Source organism: Macaca fascicularis, chromosome 12, assembly GCF_037993035.2.
Source record: "Macaca fascicularis isolate 582-1 chromosome 12, T2T-MFA8v1.1".
Classification (NCBI taxonomy): domain Eukaryota; kingdom Metazoa; phylum Chordata; class Mammalia; order Primates; family Cercopithecidae; genus Macaca; species Macaca fascicularis.
This window is the reverse complement of record NC_088386.1, coordinates 19,828,810-19,847,644: the sequence shown is the minus strand read 5'-3', so window position 1 is coordinate 19,847,644 and position 18,835 is coordinate 19,828,810. Positions and strand designations below refer to the sequence as shown.

At 41.6% G+C, this 18,835-nt stretch overlaps 1 long non-coding RNA gene across 1 annotated transcript in view; it reads left to right on the top strand.

Annotated features, from left to right (window-relative positions):
- Positions 1-14,504, top strand: part of LOC102122293 (uncharacterized) — a 39,607-nt gene extending 25,103 nt beyond the window's left edge. The window contains exon 2 of the long non-coding RNA XR_010579855.1: positions 13,306-14,504. This is a non-coding gene — a long non-coding RNA (uncharacterized lncRNA). The remainder of the gene's footprint in view (positions 1-13,305) is intronic.
- The last annotated feature ends 4,331 nt before the right edge of the window (positions 14,505-18,835 follow it).

The following is an 18,835-nucleotide window of genomic DNA, read 5'->3' as shown; positions in this document are numbered from 1 at the left end:
ATTAACATTTTGGCATGTACTTTTCTGTATTTTTACATAAAATTTATATATTTGTATATTATACTTTATATGTTGACATACAGATATTATTATGGTTTAAACATCCTCTCTAGTACTCATGTTGAAATGTAATTGCCAGTGTAATAGTATTAAGAAGTCAGACCTTTAAGAGGTGATTAGATCTGCTATCATGGGTTGATTAATGCCATTATCCACTGGAGCGGGTGAGTTATCATGGGAGTGGGTTCCTGATAAAAGGGATAAGTGTGGTCCAATTTCCTATCTCTGTCCCTCCCACTTGCTTGCCCTTCTGCCTTCCATCATGGGATAAATCAGCAGGAAGGCCCTCACCAGATGCTGGCACCATGGGCTTAGACTCCCCAGACTCCAGAACCAAGCACCAAATAAATTTATTTGCTTTATAAATATGTGATATATTTTATAAGCAGCACAAAATGGACTAAGACAGATATAGATATATATACACACACATTGATTAAATATGCAATAACAATAAAATGATTGATTAAATATGTAATTACAAATTGATTAAATATGTAATAAAATAAAGCAATCATAAATACTGTATTTTATAACCTGCTTAAGTCCCATATATAAAATCATGTAGTATTTGCATATAACCTACTCATGTCCTCCCATGTACTTTAAATCATCTCCAGATTTTAATAGCACCAATATAAATGTTACATAAATACATAGTTGTTATACTGTATTTTTAAAACTGGTATTATTTGTTATCTTTTAAAATTTTTTTCTGGATATTTTTGATTGGACATTGGTTGAATCTGAGGTATCGAGCATGTGGATATAGAGGGTTGACTGTATTTCATGCTATGCAATAATTTAAGAAGAACTTGATTAGATCTTTAAAGGAGCTCAGAAATTAGATGATAAAACATCTGAATGAGGTGGAATTGGAGGCTGCAAAGCTAAGGAAAGAAAATGAGGAATAAAACACTATCACTGTAAGAGTAATAAATTAAAAACAGGAAGGAATATAATAATCATGGCTGAAAATATAATCATTGAAATTCAGGAAAAGCTAAAGATAATTTTGTTGAACATAGGCTGGGTGTGGTGGCTCATGCTGTAATCCTAGCACCTTGGGAGGCTGGGGCAGGTGGAGCACAGGGATTCAAGACTAGCCCGGGTAACAGGGTAAAACCTGGTTTCTACAAAAAATACAAAAATTAGCTGGGCGTGGTGGCACATACCTGTAGTCTCAGTTACTCAGAGGACTGAGATGGAAGCATAGCTTGACCCAAGGCTTTGAGGCTGCAGTGAGCCATGATCACGCCACTGCACTCCAGCCTGGGTGACAGAGTGAGACCCTGTCTCAAAAAAACAAAACAAAACAAAACAACTTCAATGATTTATTTACTTATTTTTGAGACAAGGTCTCATTTTGTCGCCCAGGTTGCTCACTGCAACCTCTGCCTCTCAGGATCAGGTGATCTTCCCACCTCAGCCTCCTGAATAGCTAGGGCGGCAGGCATGCATCACCGCAACTGGCTGATTTTTTTGTATTTTTTTTTTTTGTGAGGAGACTTTGCCATGTTGCCCAGGCTGGTCTCCAACTGCTGGACTCAAGCAATTCACCCTACTTGGCCTCTTAAAGTGCTGGGATTACAGGCATGAGCCACCGCACCTGGCCAAAACTTAGATGATTTATAAAAGAGAATAAAAGAAATAGAGAAAAAGATGATTACAGTTATGGAATAGCAATAATAATAATCAAATGTTGATAAACATGAAGTAAAGAAGTCAATGAATAGAAAAGTTGTTAAAAGATTTCGTAGAAGAAAAATTTCTCTGGAATGAATATCTGACTTTGATGTAAAAGACAAACCATTTTGTAGAATAAAATTGGTCCAGATGGTAGACTCTGAAATGTATCCTTTCAAATTTATTGGAGAAAGAAAAAGATAGGCATTCTTTAGGTCATCATGCAGAATAAGCAAGTCTTTTGAACAAGGGTCAGATTATTATGAGGCTTTCCACAGCAATAATATAGTCAATGGGGCAGTGTCTATAGCTATGAGATAAAGTATGAAATAAAACAAAATATCAGCAATTATGAAACATAAAAAAATCAGGGAATAATTACTTTAGAGCCATTCTGGAAGCAAATAAATCAACTACTTTGTGGTAAAATTCCAGTAAATCAAGAGACAAGTGGAGACACCTTAGAAAAAAAAAAAGCAAAAAAAAAACAAAAAAAAAAAAAACCCAAAAAACAAACAAACAAAAAAACAAGTGGATCAACACATGTAAAAATACAGTGAGATAATACCCAGAAAGTTCTGAGGTAAAGAGTGTGACAAGAATTTTATAGCCATGTTGATTTTCTAGTAGAAAGGGTAGGAGTCGCGGCAGGGCGCGGTGGCTCAAGCCTGTAATCCCAGCACTTTGGGAGGCCGAGGCGGGCGGATCACAAGGTCAGGAGATCGAGACCACAGTGAAACCCCGTCTCTACTAAAAATACAAAAAATTAGCCGGGCGCGGTGGCGGGCGCCTGTAGTCCCAGCTACTCAGGAGGTTGAGGCAGGAGAATGGCGGGAACCCGGGAGGCGGAGCTTGCAGTGAGCCGAGATCGCGCCACTGCACTCCAGCCTGGGCAACAGCGTGAGACTCCGTCTCAAAAAAAAAAAAAAAAAAAAGAAAGGGTAGGAGTCGCTCTCTGTCCTCCAACATACACTTGTGGAAATTTGCATTTGGTGCTCAGACCCAGAACTGTTGCAAAGCAGAGCTAAAATCCTCTAATGCCAAGCAGGAGCTCTGGCGGCCCTTTTCCTTGAGACCACTGCGGTTTCTGTGCCATCTTTTATTCTGGTCTCAATATCTCTACCACTTCGATTTCTAGCCCATCCTGCTTTGTCAATAGAAAAAGCGCAATAGGTCGTGTAGGGATTTTGCATGATATTCATGAATGAGGTTAGACTGTAATGTTACTTTCTAATAATGTCTTTGTTCTGTTTTCAAATTAAAGTTACGTTTGCCTCATAATACGAGTTAGAGTATATTATTTTTATTTTATCATCTTTCTACAGTTTAAGATTGGAACTAATTTTTTTTTTTTTTTTGGATGGAGTCTCTCTCTGTCACCCAGGCTAGGGTGCAGTGGCAAGATCTTGGCTCACTACAACCTCTACCTCCTGGGTTCAAGCAATTCTCCTGCTTCAGTCTCCCAGGTAGCTGGGATTACAGGTGTGTGCCACCACGACCGGCTAATTTTCATATTTTTAGTAGAGACAGATTTCACCATGTTGGCCAGGCTGGGGTTGAATTCCTGACTTGAGGTGATCCACCTGCCTCGGCTTCTCAAAGTGCTGGGATGACAGGCATCAGCCACTGTGCCCAGCCAAGATTTGAAATATATATTTTTTAATGTTATAATGTAGTACATGTTTCAGTTGTGAGCTTCTGTATTGATTGTGTAGTAGTAAAAACAAAGTCTGATGTTACCAGTGGTTTGAAATTTACTGAGATTTATTTTACGGCCTGGTACAAAGCCAATTTTTACAAATGCTTCATTTGTACCTCATCTGTTCTCTCTGATTATTGATTCCAGAGTTATATACACACGGCTATTAAACCAAGACTGTTTATTATGTTGTTCAAATTTTCTATATCCTTACTTTTTAATTTAATAAAAAATTAAATTTTGTCTTGAAACCATACATTTCTTAGATAGGCATCTTAAAATCTCCCACTATGATTGAAAAATTTTTATTTCTCCTAGTAGTTCTGTCAAACTTTGCTTTATGTATTTCAAGCCCATGTTGTTGGAATCCTGTATACCAATTAAGTAAATTATAACATTATTTCCTAACTTCTAAAGTTGACCAATATGTTTGCTTTCCATCCCAAACCATGCAGGACCTTGGGCCACCATCATTCCAATCATGTCCTTCTTTCCTTACACGCCTTTTCCGTCATATGTTTGCATTGTATCTTGTTTTACTTTCTCTTCATAAGACATTATTATTTTCTGATATTCGTTTATTTGGTTTTGTAGTATACTCCCATGGTTCAAAATACAATATATGAGGTGAAAATTCAATAAAACATTCTTTCTCCCACCACTGCTGACTACCACCTCACCCCACAGAAGACTCATGTAATCCTCTGATATTTCTTAGTATTCACACAACTATGGATATGAATTCTTATTTTTCTACTTTCACATACAACAGTCAGCATAATGCAAACACTTCTGTACTTTGATTTTTAAAACTTAACAGTATATCTCAGTGATCTTTCATATCAATATATAGGATTGTCATCATTCATCTTTGTATAACAATATTCCATTGTATGGATGTACAATAATTTGTTTAATGAGAGCTTTATTGTTGGAAACTTGGGTTGTCTCCAATCTTTCTAATACAAACGATGATGTAATGAATACTCTATATTGTAGTGAACACTGGTCAACTTCTACGAGGGTGGTTAAATCTGCGAAATGAATTCCCAGAATTAGTGTTGCCAGGCCACAGGGTAAATGCCTTTTTAATTACACAGATTTTGCCAAATTGCCCTTGTGGATTTGATTTGCTAATACTCTGATAAAAAAATTTTGCATCTATGTGCATGAGTGAGTTTGATTTATAATTTTGCTTTCTTACCATCTTTTTGGTCATTTTGTGTATCAGGATTATGTTTGCCTCAAAAAGGGAATTTGGGATGCTCTTCCCCCACCCCCCGTAGAGTTTTTATAATATTGGCTTTATTTTTTTCTTAAATAAGTCCATCTGGGCCTGAAGTGTTCCTTGTGGGAAGGTTTTAAATTATAGTTTAAAAATTTTAATTGAATTATATAGTCTGACATTACTGAACGAAAAAACTGAGGCCTCGTTATAGAAAGATACTTTGCAACAACAACAACAAAAAATCAGGCTGACATGATTTCTGTCAACACAGAGAATTAGTTGACAATAGTAGTTAAGAGCATAGTCTGAAACAAGGCCAACTTGGTTTGAATTCTGACTCTGACATTTACTAGCTGTGTGGGAAAATTATTCAAGTTTTCTGGTTCAGTTTTCTTGTGTGTAAAATGTGCATAATAGTAATGCCTACCTCATTGTGATTTTGAAGATTAAATGGGTTAATGTAAGTAAAGCACTTCTAGGTACATCATAGACACAAATAAGTACTAATTTCCATTGTCGAAGATATCATCCCACTGTATTCTGGTTTACATTGAGAAGAGTCTTGTAACATAATTTGTGTTCCTTTGATAGTAATTTATCTTTTCTTCCTGGCTACTTTTATAATCTGCTCTTTGTTTTTAGTATTTTCTAGTTTGATTACGATGTATCTCAGAATATATTTCTCTATCCTCTTTCTTCTGAAATCTGTGGTTTAGAGTACTCAATCCGTTCTAGAAAATGCTTACCTTTTATTTTATTTTTTCAAAGATTGCTTCTGCCTGGTTCTCCTTCTCTTCTTTCTGGAATTCTGATTGAAATCTGTGGATTAGAGTACTTAATCTGTTCTAGAAAATGCTTACCTCTTATTATTATTATTTTCAAAAATTGCTTCTGCCTAGTTCTCCGTTTCTTCTTTCTGGAATCCTGACCATAATGTGTTGTACCTTTCTACTCCATTGTTCATGTCTCTTGACTTCTTTTTGGTATTTTTCCATCTCTTCATCTATTTGTGGCTATTTTAAATAATCTCTTTAGTCCTCATTTCTAGTTCACTATGTGTCTCTTTAGCTATGACAAATCTGCTTTGCAGTCAATCATTAAGGTTTTAATCTCAATTATTAGTTTTTCTAAAATCTTCTGGAAGTTTTGTTTGGTTCTTTTTGAAATGTTTGGGCACACTTCATATTTTTAGTTCCCTGTTCATTTTCAAGTGTCCCCTCTATTTCTTTAAGCATAGTAAACAAAATATTATTTTTATTTTTATTTTTTTGAGGCAGAGTCTCACTCTGTTGCCCAGGCTGGAGTGCAGCGGTACGATCTCGGCTCACTGCAACTTCTGCCTCCCGGGTTCAAGCAATTCTCCTGCCTCAGACTCCTGAGTAGCTGGAATTACAGGTGCCTGCCTGACTTATTTTTTGTATTTTTAGTAGAGATGGGTTTCATGATGTTGGCCAGGTTGGTCTCGAACTCCTCACCTTGGGTGATCTGCCTGCCTTGGCCTCCCAAAGTGCTGGAATTACAGGAGTGAGCCACAGTGCCCAGCCAAGTAATAGTAACCATAATTTTAAATTATGTTTCTGAATAATTCTAAATCTGAAATGTTTCATGATGTTTCCACCCTTTCTTGTTTTGGCTTATTCTCAAACATGGCGCCTGTTTTCTTGGGTACATCGTGATGTTAGATTCTAAGCTGCTCCTTGGAACTTTATCTGTAGGAATTCTCTGGGGGCTGGGCGGAAGGTAGGTACTCCAGAGAGAAACTTCAGTGGCCTCTGCTGTGTACCTTAAGGCAATGTCACAGTCTGGGATGACTCAAAATCCTATTTTTTGCTTGAGGTTTTATAAAACATGAGGAAGTAAAACTTTGGGCCACAAATTTAAGTATATTTTAAACTTAATACTTTAAAAATGCCAGTTGGTAAAATTTAGCTGTGTCGTCTGAGGGTCCATCTGTGTGTTTTTCTCTGTATATGTGCCTAGAGTTATTAGAAATGAAATCTACCAATATTAATGAGGCTTATTCCTAGGTAATGCAATTTAATTAGTTTTACTTTGTTTTATTTTGTATTGCTTAATTTTATTTTGTTATGACTACTCTTTGCCTCCCAATACAATAAAGTCCTTACTTTAAAAACAAACAAATATGCCAGTACTTTGCTATAACATATTAAATACCTTCCCTCAATCCGACTGGAGGCGTGCTGCCTGGGCCTCCCCTGTGCTTCTGTTCTGTAACTGGATTCCTGCTCTGTGCTCTGTGTCTAGGTCCCTGTTTGTAACCTTGGATTAGAGGCCAGTCTCTGGTTTCTAATCCAACCTCTCCAGCTTCAGTACTTGCTGACGGACTTACCAAGCCTGCCTGCTAGGTTTTAATATCTGGCCCACAACGAGAGTTCTTTTGCCAGGGCCTGTCCTGCAGGTTGCTCTTGTCACATCCTTGGTGCCAGTCCCTGTCTTGCCGTTGCACCGGGCTCCTCTGTCAGCCCCTCCAGAGGGTGTGCTCTGCTGGCTCCACTGAGGTCCTCAGCACCTTCTGCCGGACCAGGGCTTCCCTTAGGAAAAAGCTATTTGTACGTACCAGTTGGTCTGTCTCTAAATCTCTCCCTCCCTAACTCTCTCCCTCTCTCATTCTCGTCCCTTTCTTCCCATCTCACTTGTCCTCATCACTCCCTTTCCCACCTTCCCCTTCTCCTCTCTATTCTATCCCACCCCTCTCTTCTTTCCTCTCTCCTTCTATCCTCTTTCTCTTTTATTCTTCTCCTTCCCCTGGCTGCCCTCCTATTCCCCTCCTTGATTCCTCTTTCCTCTTTTCTTTTCCAATTCATTCTCCCTCCTCCCATTTCTTTTTTAAAATTTATTTTTATTATTTATTTATTTATTTATTTTTGAGACAAAGTCTCTGTCGCCCAGGCGGGAGTGCAGTGACGGGATCTCGGCTCTCTGCAAGCTCCGCCTCCCGGGTTCACGCCATTCTCCTGCCTCAGCCTGCCGAGTAGCTGGGACTACAGGCGCCGCCACCACGCCCGGCTAATTTTTTTGTATTTTTAGTAGAGACGGGGTTTCACCATGTTAGCCAGGATGGTCTCAATCTCCTGACCTCGTGATCCGCCTGCCTCGGCCTCCCAAAGTGCCAGGATTACAGGCATGAGCCACCGCGCCTGGCCCCTCCTCCCATTTCTTATCTGTAAAATGATTTGTACAGGTGATTAGATTAAATAATGAAATCTAGATTGCTTAGCATACTGTTGGATTCATAGTTAATGCCATTATAATTATTACATATTTAATAAATCATTCATTAGACAAACATTAATATCCTACCATGCACTAGGGACAGTGCTAGGCATTCATGGTTGAGTCACAACCAAGTAAGGAGAATAACAAGGGAACAGACACACGCTCCAGAGTTAGCTGACTGGTCTGTGCTACCAGGTGCAATGGTATGTGTCCCCTTGTATACGGAGGCCGTGGATTGTCAGGCCTGTGGCAGAATTCGAGAGCACTGCTTCACAGCTTGGTAACATCGCCCACGGAAGGATTTGTTTCCTGCTTTGTTTTCCTCAGCAGAGGGTTATTGCCAAGAAGATGGATGTCCCTACCTCTAAATATATGGAGACTTTTGGTTGGCACAGAGCTATAAGTCATCCTGCCTGGACTCTAAACCTGGGACATTCTCAAAACAGAATTCAGAAAATCTATATTTGAGTGATTTTTATAAACAAGGCAGTAGATCAGAAATAACGGAGTGTAGGTGCTTGCCGCACCTTTTTCAGGAGATAAGCTGGATCCCTGCAAGACTTGAGATTTCTTTTTAAAAGGAATCTATGCACTCTCTGAGTTTCATTAGGAGCCAGACTTGGGCTCCCAGTACCAATTCTTGTCCAGAAAGTTCTGTCTTTGGAAAATAAGATGTCCCAGGACATTCAGAAGACAATTTTCTATAAGCAGTTGAGCTGTTTTTAAAGTGCCATTGAGTGTGAAATGTAGGATTTCCACCTGTATTGGATAGTTGGCCTTTGAGGCAGGCCCCCCGTCAAGCCCCAGAGCAGGGTCACTGTGCAGAGGAGGCTGGGCACGGCCAGCTTGGAGCTGCAGTGCAACTTGGCAGCACTGTTGCCAGGCTGGGGCCTGCAGGCTCTCAATCTTCGTGTTATTTATGTAAGTCTGTCTTAGCTCCCTCTCCAGGTCCCCTTTCCCAGGCTGACCTCTGGATGCACACAGCTGGGCCCCCACTTTCCTCCAGGCTGAATCATGTGACCTGGAACTTCTGATATTGAACCTGCCATCAAAATCTACCTGTACTTGTCCCAACCCCTTAGATTCCTGCTCACTCCTAGAGACCTGAGGTCAATGAAGGTGTTGCATTATATCACAGCTTTCCCTGGTTGGAAAGTTAACAGGGTCCCTACCAGATAACATAGAGGCTGGGGTCAGTGACAATGCACATCTTCTAAAGTCCATTAGGAATTAGTCTGTTGGGGAATTTTTCACGCACACTAGCACGTGGGTAAGGGAGATATTTAAGGACCTGTGGGATTTTCCTTATTTCTCAAATCAAAGCCATTTTGTGGCTACTTTATATATAAAAAGGACTGGTCTTCATTGTAAAACATCTACAGCAAAAGGTTCAGAGACTGGAAGGACCAGCCCAGGTCTGAAAGGAAGGTGAGAGCCTGGCTGTTGGGTCAGTCTGATTTCCTTGAGCTGTTGTTTGCTGGATCCCAGCTAGCAAGGCTCTTTGTCTTTTGGGGTAACAATTCTGTCATGTACTTTTCTTCAGATTTTCAAAGGAATACATGCTCATTTTAGGTAACTAGAATGCACGAAATAGAAAATGTGAGTCATTCATCATCCTACAATCTAATTAGACCCACAGCTGCCGTTTGGTATATGTGCTTCTGATCAGAGACAGATCAATAGTTGGAGAAGCCTCAACATCACTCCATTTATCTTGGTGGAGATAATGCAGTTTTTATAGTTCCTTAACTCTAGAGCTGTGCTTCTCAAGGTGTCATCCCTGAACCAGCAGCATTGGCATCATTTGGGACTTGTTAGAAATGCAAATTCTCAGGCCCCACCTCAGATCTTCTGGGAATCAGAAATTCTAGGGGTGAGCCTAGCAATCTGTGATCAAATAAGCTCTCTAGGTGATTCTAATGCACACCAAAGTCTGAGAATTACTGCTGTGTAATGAATCTGACCCTCTGAACCAGTGCCCCCTCCTGACCCCTACGTCATCTGCTAGGAGGGATTGGTAGAAGAGAGCCTCAATTTAGCTCAGTTGAGTTTAAGCTTAATTCAAGCCCACAATTTATACAGTATTTTTAGATTTCACTTCATCTTCTTGGGACAATTGCTCAGGTTTTCAGATTCTTTCCCTGCCTGCCTCACTCATCTCTTCTCAAAATGACATTTGGGAATTCAGGGGATGAACCTTATGTGTCCACATGGCTAGATGGACCCCTGCCTTGTGCTGGTGCCGCCAGGGTTGCTGCCCGCTGTTGCTGAGACACAGCTAGCCTGGTCTCATCTTTAGACATTCTGCTGGCATTTTCCCAGGCATCTGTGGACTGCTGACATGGGTCCTATTCTCTCCCTCAGCTTGTTCAGGATCCAGGGGCCTCCCCCTGCTACCTAGGTCTTCTCCTAGCTCCCATGGGTGCTGTAGACCCTGGGTTTCTGTCATGCCTTCCACTTGCCCTGATCCAGTTGGTCCACATAGGCTGCCCCCCCTGTCCAGGTCTTAGCTCAGGGTCCCTGCCCATGATGCTCATGCCAATCAGCCGTGACTTTCTGCCTTCTTAGCCAAGCTGGGGTCAAGTCAGGCATCACAGGGTGCTTTGCATAGCAGTTCTTTCCCTGAGCCCCAAGGGGAGAGTAGGGTCAAGTCCTGTCTACCTCAGTGGTCCCCTGAGCTCTTGGGACACAGTTTCTTCTCCCCAAACATCTTCCCCACTCTTTCTCCACTTATCTTCCCTCCAATCTCTTAAGCAAAACTGCTGATGTATTGACTGGTCCGTTGTCACCAGTTCCCAGCTTTCAGGCCTATCTCAGAGGTAAAATCCTATTGTGAATGTCAAAAACGAAACAGCAATTCTTTCTCTTGGCATCTGCAATAATGCCTTGCCCTGAGGCAGATGGATGTAGGATGGTAAAATAGGAAAACACAACAATGTTTCCAAATCTTCCCCTCTTTTCATAATCAAATATATACACAATTTTTATATCATTTGGATTCTACTGCACGTACTTTTAGATAGGTCTTTTTTTGTCACTCATCCATATGCCATGAGCACTGTTTCCATGTCATTAAATACTTTTCTACAACATGACTTTTAATGGCTCTGAGGAATTCAATTAAATGTGTGGTGGGAAGGAAAATAAATTGCTATTTTAAAACTTTTTGGCAGTTTGTCTTGGTTTCTCTAGGGTGTGGTGGCAAACTTCATTTCAGGGAGACTTTCCATTGTTGTTGTTACTGGGATAAAAGAAACACTTCTATGGGCCTTTTGAATATGCAAAGGCAGGGACCAATGCCTGCATTAGGGCCATGGTGTGAGACAGAAAGGGAGATGGTAGACAAGGTGCAGTGACTCACACCTGTAATCCCAGCACTTTGGGAGGCTGAGGTGGGTGGATCCCTTGAGGTCAGGAGTTTGAGACAAGCCTGGCCAACATAGTGACACCCTGTCTCTACTAAAAATACAAAAATTAGCCAGGCATGGTGGCACATGCCTATAATCCCAGCTACTGGGGAGGCTGAGGCAGGATAATTGCCTGAACCCAAGAGGCGGAGGTTGCAGGGAGCCAAGATTGCGCCATGGCACTCCAGCCTAGGTGAAGAAGTGAGACTCCATCTCAAAAAAAAAAAAAAAAAAAAAAAGGCATATGGCAGTGAGTTGTTCTGGCAGTTGCAGAGTTTTGGCTTCCTGTGGGGGCTGTGAGTCAGGGATTACAGGCCTAGGACCCAGGCACCCGAGAAGAACTTAGATATATGTAAGAGTGGACTCTACTAGGGGGAGGTGGGCCAGGCCAAACAGGTGAGATGACCAGCAAGAAGTGTGTGAGTAGGTAGCCAGGCAGACATGAACAGGGCAGGAGCGGCCCCCCCGCTCCACAGGAATGCTAAGCAACCATTAGGTGATGGTTAGGTGGGTGTTAAATTGTCGCGCTAAAATAACAATTGGTTGCAGCTGGTGCCAAGGAAAGGCGCACTCCCAGTAGATAGAAAACACCTGAAGCTGGTGATCAGCCGCTTCCCAGTAAGATCTTAGGAGTTGGGCGAGAGGGCCCAGCCATGCGCACTAAAAGGCAAAATGGCAGCGTTTAACTGCTGTGTGACCTTCCTATAGGAACGCTCAACTGGCCAGGAGAAAATGCCTCAAATGAGCATGTGCACAACTTCCGTAAACACACTGTGCGTGCGGCCCCTCCCAGGCACTGGCAGGCTACTGCGCATGTGCACAGCCTGCCCCAAGGAAAAATCAAGGGAGGAGAGACGCAAAATCTCGGAAGCATGGAAGCTGTAAAACCCCAAGTCAGTGGTCAAACAGGGCACTTGAATCTCTCAGGTCACCTGCTTGGCCCTCTTCCAAGTGTACTTTACTTCCATTCATTCCTGCTGTATAACTATTTTAATAAACGTTCACTCCTGCCCTAAAACTTGCTTCAGCCTCTCACTCAGCTTTATGCCCCTCGGATGAATTATTTCCGCTGAAGAGGCAAGAATTGAGTTGCTGCAGACACGTACGATTTTGCCACTGTTAACAGAAGCAACTTAAAGTATGAGACATGGATTTAGGAATACTGAGGTGTGACTTGGAGATTGAAGTTTTAATTACACATCTAAGTGATGCCTTGAGAAATTAATGAAGGGGACTGTTTCCATGTTGCTAGTAATCCAGAGAGAGGAGAGGATAAAAATGTGGCCAAAAGACATGAGAAGCCAAAAGCGACATGAACACCAGAGGTGACAGCTATTACCTGTGAATTTTAAAAAATACTCAAAAATCCCTGTGTCATAAAGAATGGGTAGTTCAGTTATTTTGTTTGAATATTATGCATTTGGGGAATTACAGAAGGCTGGAAAACCTGGGATACTTTAACAATAAGTATATTTTAATTTATTTAACTGTCACTTATTTGAGGTATTTTTTCCCATTTTCCACTATTATTTAGAACACTGATATCAACAGCTTTACAGATTAAAGTTTTGAGAGTATTATTGATTGCTTCCTTGGGGCAAATTTCTAGAAGGGGAATTGCATGGGTAATGGCTATGCCCATCTTAAACACTTGTGATATAGTACAATTTGAAGTCTTTGAACTCCCCGGGAAGATAGTCATTTGTAGGGTCTCACTCTACTAGAACTGCTACTTTGCACGTAGTCCCTGAACCAGATGGAGAATTTCAGTGTTTGATGGCATGATCACCCATATGGGTGGGGACACACTGAGCAGGTCACATCTCTCTCTCAGACTTTCCTAGTTTCAAAACCAAGGATGATTCAATATCAACCTTGTCAGTTTGATTTCACAGAAATTACATTTAGAAAGTGCACACGGCTTTTTATATACTAAAAAAATCTGTAGATATTAATAATATTGAATTCTCTGCCCTTTCTTTTTTCAGGGTGAGAGAAACTTGAAGACTTCAGTGCTTTTTTGTATCTATGACTCCAGAAAGGAAAGAAAAATAAACCATGTAGAACCTGCTTGCTGTCCTGTCCTCTGCCAGCCGTTGGCCTCAGTAATCGGATTCAGGGATATTTATGACCTACTTTTTGAATCATTGCAGCCCGGGCAGTGCAATTTCTTATGTTCTCTTGCTGAGAAACCAACGTACAAGCAGAGATTGTGTATTTTTCTGTAAAGGTAGAGGTAGGCACTTCTGGAAATTCTGAAAACCTTTCCAAGTTTACAGTACAAACTACCAGAATGATAAGAAGGGGTTTTGTTAACAGGACTGTTTTGCTAGGATTCTGCATAGGGTTGGAGCTTTGGGGAGGGTTTTTCTTGTCGCCATTGGTGTTGATTCTGCCTCTGATACTCACTGGTAGCAATCAGCTCTCACCTGGCATAAAGCACTGGCTCCATCTCTTTTCTAGGAATAGATTTTTTTTCCCTATTAAGAATAGAGTCATCTCAGTATGAACAGCTGATACAAGGGGGAAAAGAAGCATTTCCAGCGGTGCTTGTTTACAAGTCCTTTGTGACCAAATTGATGCAACGTGGGCCACAAACACGTTTGTTGACACCTGGAATGTCCAAACTCCAGAAATAGAAAAGAGTTCCTCGTGAAAATATATATAAAGCAAAGAGATAGAAGAAATTGATCACACCCATAAAGATACGGACAAGGAAGAGAAAAACAACCAATGTTTACTGTGTCTTTCTATTAATAGCTACCCAACTCTGTCCTGGAGCCTTTTTAAAGAGCTTATCTCATTGAAGCCGAGGCTGGGGCTAGCGAGAGGCCAATGAGGTGAGTCATGCTTGTGCAGGGGTGGATTCTGTCTTTATTTAGAATTCTGAAATTTTGTTCCTCATGGATTTTTTGCATTGATTTTGATTTTTTTTTTTTAAACTTCCTCTACTGGGTTGAATAGTATCTCTCCAAAATTCATGTCCTCCCCAAACCAGAATGCGAGCTTATTTGGAAATAGAGTCTTTGCAGATGTAATTGGTTATGATGAAGTCATTCTGGATTAGAGTGGAATCTAAATGCAAAGACTGCTGTCCTTATTAGGAGGCTGTGTGAACACATAGAGATCCAAGGGGAAGGTGGTCAATGTGAAGACAGAGGCAGCAACTGGAGTGATGCAGCTACAAGCCAAGCAACACCAAGGACAGCCAGCAGCCAGAAGAGCTAGGAAAGGCAAGGAAGGGTTCTTTCTTGGGCCTTCAGAGGGAGGATGGTCCTGCCGACACCTCAATCTCTGATGCATAGCCCCTAAAACTGTGGCAGAATAAATATCTGTTGTTTTAAGCTGCTGAACTTGTGATAGAATAGTCCCCTCTTATCCAAGGTTTTGCTTTCTGAGGGTACAGTTCTGCAGTCAACTTGGAAAATTCCAGGAATAAACACTTCAAAAGTTTTAAATTGCACACCATTCTGTGTAGCATGATGAAATCTTGTGATGTCCTGCCCTGGACATGGATCATTCCTTTGTCATTGACATTGTCCACTCCTGACATACAACCATGGACATCATCATGGCTTGAGGATCCAGGATCAACTGAGGCAGATGATCCCCCCTTCTGACATCATCAGAAAGTCAGGAGTGGCCCAACGCTACGTCACAATGCCTGGATCATTCACCTCCCTTCACATCATGTAAGCATTGCATCGTCTCACATCATCACAAGAAGACAGGTGAGTGCAATACAGTAAGATATTGAGAGAGAGAGACCATATTCACATAGCTTTTGTTACAGTATATTGTTATAATTGTTCTATTTGAATACTAGTTATTGTTGTTAATCTCTTACTGTGCCTAATTTATAAACTAAACTTGATCATAGTTATGTATGTACAGGATAAAACCATGTCTTTGGGTTCACTACTATGTCTGTGGTTTCAGGCACCTGCTGGGGGTTTTGGAATGCATTCCCTATGGATAAGGGGGACTACTGTACTTCATTACAGTAGCCCTAAAATACTAATACAATTGCATGACAATTCTCTTGGTTACTGAGTATTTTGGTGCCTCCTTAACTTTTGCAGCTGAATGCCTCACTCTCCTCACCCTAATGCTAGTCCTGCCCTGTGATTTCTCCCTTGTAACCACCCAGTGAGGGACACACAGAGGAAAATTGTCTCTAGGCTCTTTGATATGATACACATGATATATGAATGGTGTACAAAATTTAGAAAATATGTAATAGGTTGGGAAAAATTTTAAAAATTAAAAAGACTGTGTGAATCAGAGGACTAGCAGGCCTAAGAGTTAACCTAAAGGAATAATCCTAAATATGAAGGGAAATTTTGTCCCACAAAAGCATTAACTGTGGAGTTAGAATAGTAAAATCTAGAAGCAACTGAAAGTCACACCATAGAGGAAGGTTAAGTAAATGATGACATGTCTTCTCAATGGGCTATTATGAATGAAGTTTATAAAAATATGTTATAACTTGTAAAATGTTTTAGCTGTAGAGCTAATTAAAATTAATTAGAAAAGTGTTTATACAGTATGACTATAACTATGTTAAAAAAGACAATATCTGCAAAAATAACAATATCTGGCCTCACCAGAAATAGGAAAAACAATAGTGTCTATTGGTGATAGTGACATGGGAGAATTATTTATGCCTAAATTCCTACCTATTAATTATTTTTTATGAGCACACCTAATTGTTTTCTATTGCTCTATAGTAAATTACCACAACTTAGCAGCTTAAAACAATGTGTATTTATTATCTTGCAGTTTTGTGGGGCAGACATCTGGGCATGGCTCAACTGGATTCTCTGTGTAGGGTCTCACAAGTCTGAAATCAACGTGTTGGCCAAGCTGTGTTCTCATGTGGAGCTCATGGTCCTCTTCCCATTCTCTTTGAGTTGCTGATAAAATTTAGTTCTTTATGGTTGTAGGACTGAGGTCCATCCCTGTGTTCTTGCTGTTTGCCAACTGAGGCTGACACTCAACTCCTGGAAGCTGTCCTCAGGATCTGGCCTTGTGGACCCCTCATAGTATGGTGACTTCCTTCTCCAAAGCCAGTAGGAGACTCTCTCTCTAGTCAGCTATGACAGAGTCTTATATAAAATAACCCCATCAAGGGACGCTCAAGGGGAGGGGATTCTACAAGACATATATAATGGGGTGGGAATGTGGGAGCTATCTTAGAATTCAGCTACTAGAATAAAGAAAGGAAATATGTTGCTTCCAGAATAAAGAAAGAAATTGGGGCCTGAGAGCCACAGGGTCAAGCCTGTCATTGTAGCACTGTTCTGGGCTGGGTGACTGACTGGCTCGCCTGGGGTGAATCCCATGGGGAGAAGGATGCTCTAGGAAAATGCTGCTGCTGTCTCTCCAAACCAGCTCAGTCTGAAGGTATTTTCCCTTCCTCCCTGCACAGGCATCCATGTGCTGTATGTGTGAGACAGAATCCACATGTTCACTCCACTCCCACTGGGGATTATAAGCATTCCTTGAAGGAATAGAAAGAAAACTAACATTGACAGATATTTTGGTATTTGGCAGGCCCTAGAGTGAATGCCTGATATAGTCTGCATGTTCTGTCCCCTCCAGATCTCATGCTAAAATGTGATTCCTGATGTTAAATATGGGGCCAGTGGGATGTGTTTGGGTCACAGGCCATGATTGGAAGCTTCCTGAGGCCTCAGCAGCAGCAGATGCCAGCACCATGCTTCCTGTAAAGCCTGCAGAACTGTGAGCCAATTAAATCTCTTTTCTTGGTCAGGCACAGTGGCTCACACCTGTAATCCCAGCACTTTGGGAGGCCAAGAGAGATGGATCACTTGAGCCCAAGAGTTTGAGACCAGCCTGGGCAACATGGCAAAACCCTTTATATACACATATATATATACACACACATATATATATATACACATACATACACACACACACACACGCACAACAAAAATTAGCCAGGTATGGTGGTGCACACCTGTAGTCCCAGCTAACTTGGAAGGCTGAGGTGGGAGAATCACTTGAGCCCAGGAGGCAGAGGCTGCAGTGAGCCGAGATTGCACCACTGCATTCTACTCTGGACAACAGAGCTAGACCCCGTCTCAAAAAGCAAACAAACAACACTCTTTTCTTTATAAATTACCCAGCCTCAGGTATTTCTTTATAGCAACACAAGAGTAGACGAACATAGTGTCTTATGTAAGTTGTCATTGTTTAAAAATTTATTTTTATTTTTATTTTTTTGGGACAGAGTCTCACTCTGTTGCCCAGACTGGAGTGAAGTGGCACAATCTTGGCTCAGATTGCAACCTCTGCCTCCCAGTTTGAAGAGATTCTTCCACCTTAGCCTCCTAAGTAACTGGGATTACAGGTGTGCACCATCATGCCCGGCTAATTTTTTAATTTTTAATAGAGACAAGGTTTTGCCATGTTGGCCAGGCTGGTCTTGAACTCCTGGCCTCAAGCAATCCGCCTGTTTTGGCCTCCCAAAGTGCTAGGATTACAGGTGTGAGCCACCACGCCTGGCTGTAGTTGTCATTTTTAGTCCTCACAATACCCTTAAGAGAGGAAAAGGAAGACTCAGGAAAGTTAAGAAGCTCTCCTTGGATTGCACAATCACTTAGTTTCAACAGCAAGCATTTGAGCCTGGAGCTTTCAACTCCATGAACAATATTCCTTTCATTGTTTCAACAGTCATTCATTTCACAGAGTTGTTGAATTCCTCTGTGCAGGCACCGTGAGAAATGCCAGCACCATGACAGTGAAGGGGCAGGTTCTGGCCTCTCCCTTGGTGGAGCCACAGGTTCTGTAAGGAGAACAGACATTCAGCAAATGGTGCACAAATGTTAAAATTGTGGTAAGGGCCTCTGGGGCAGTGATGCTGTGGGAGCTGGAAGATCGGACTTGACCCAGTGTGAAGTAAGATCTGAATGGCTTCTGGGGAGTACGAAGGGCGATAGACTATGAGTTGACCGTGCAAAGATAGTGAGGCAAAGGGCATGCCAGGGAGAGAGCAGGTGCAGGGCCTGGCTGGAGGAGGCACCGCAGCACAACACAGGCACTTGCAGAAGGCCCAGGGGGCCCGAGTCAAGGGCACAGGGGAGAGGACGTGTATACGGGGCCTTGGTGGCTGTGCAAAGGGCTTTGGACTTTCTCCTAAGAGCTGTGGGAAGACTCCTATGCTACCCAGAGGCTGAAATAGGCAGGTAAGACAGTGTTTTCTGTGCTGAATATTTCTATTCATGTATTTAACACAATTGATCGCAACCAAGCCTATGTGAATCACCTGGAGAGTTAGAAAAGCTAAAACCAATATCCTGCCCTAGACCAATTAATTAAGAACATGGTGGGATGCTGTTGGAATCAGCATTGATTTAACACTTCCCAGATGATTCTCATGCACTGCCAATTTTGAGAATTACTGACTTCATTGTCATTAAAGTTCTGCCTGGGGCCCCTCTGTGTCGGGGACTAACACAGCATTAGGAAACACGGACCTTGCCCTCAAGGAGC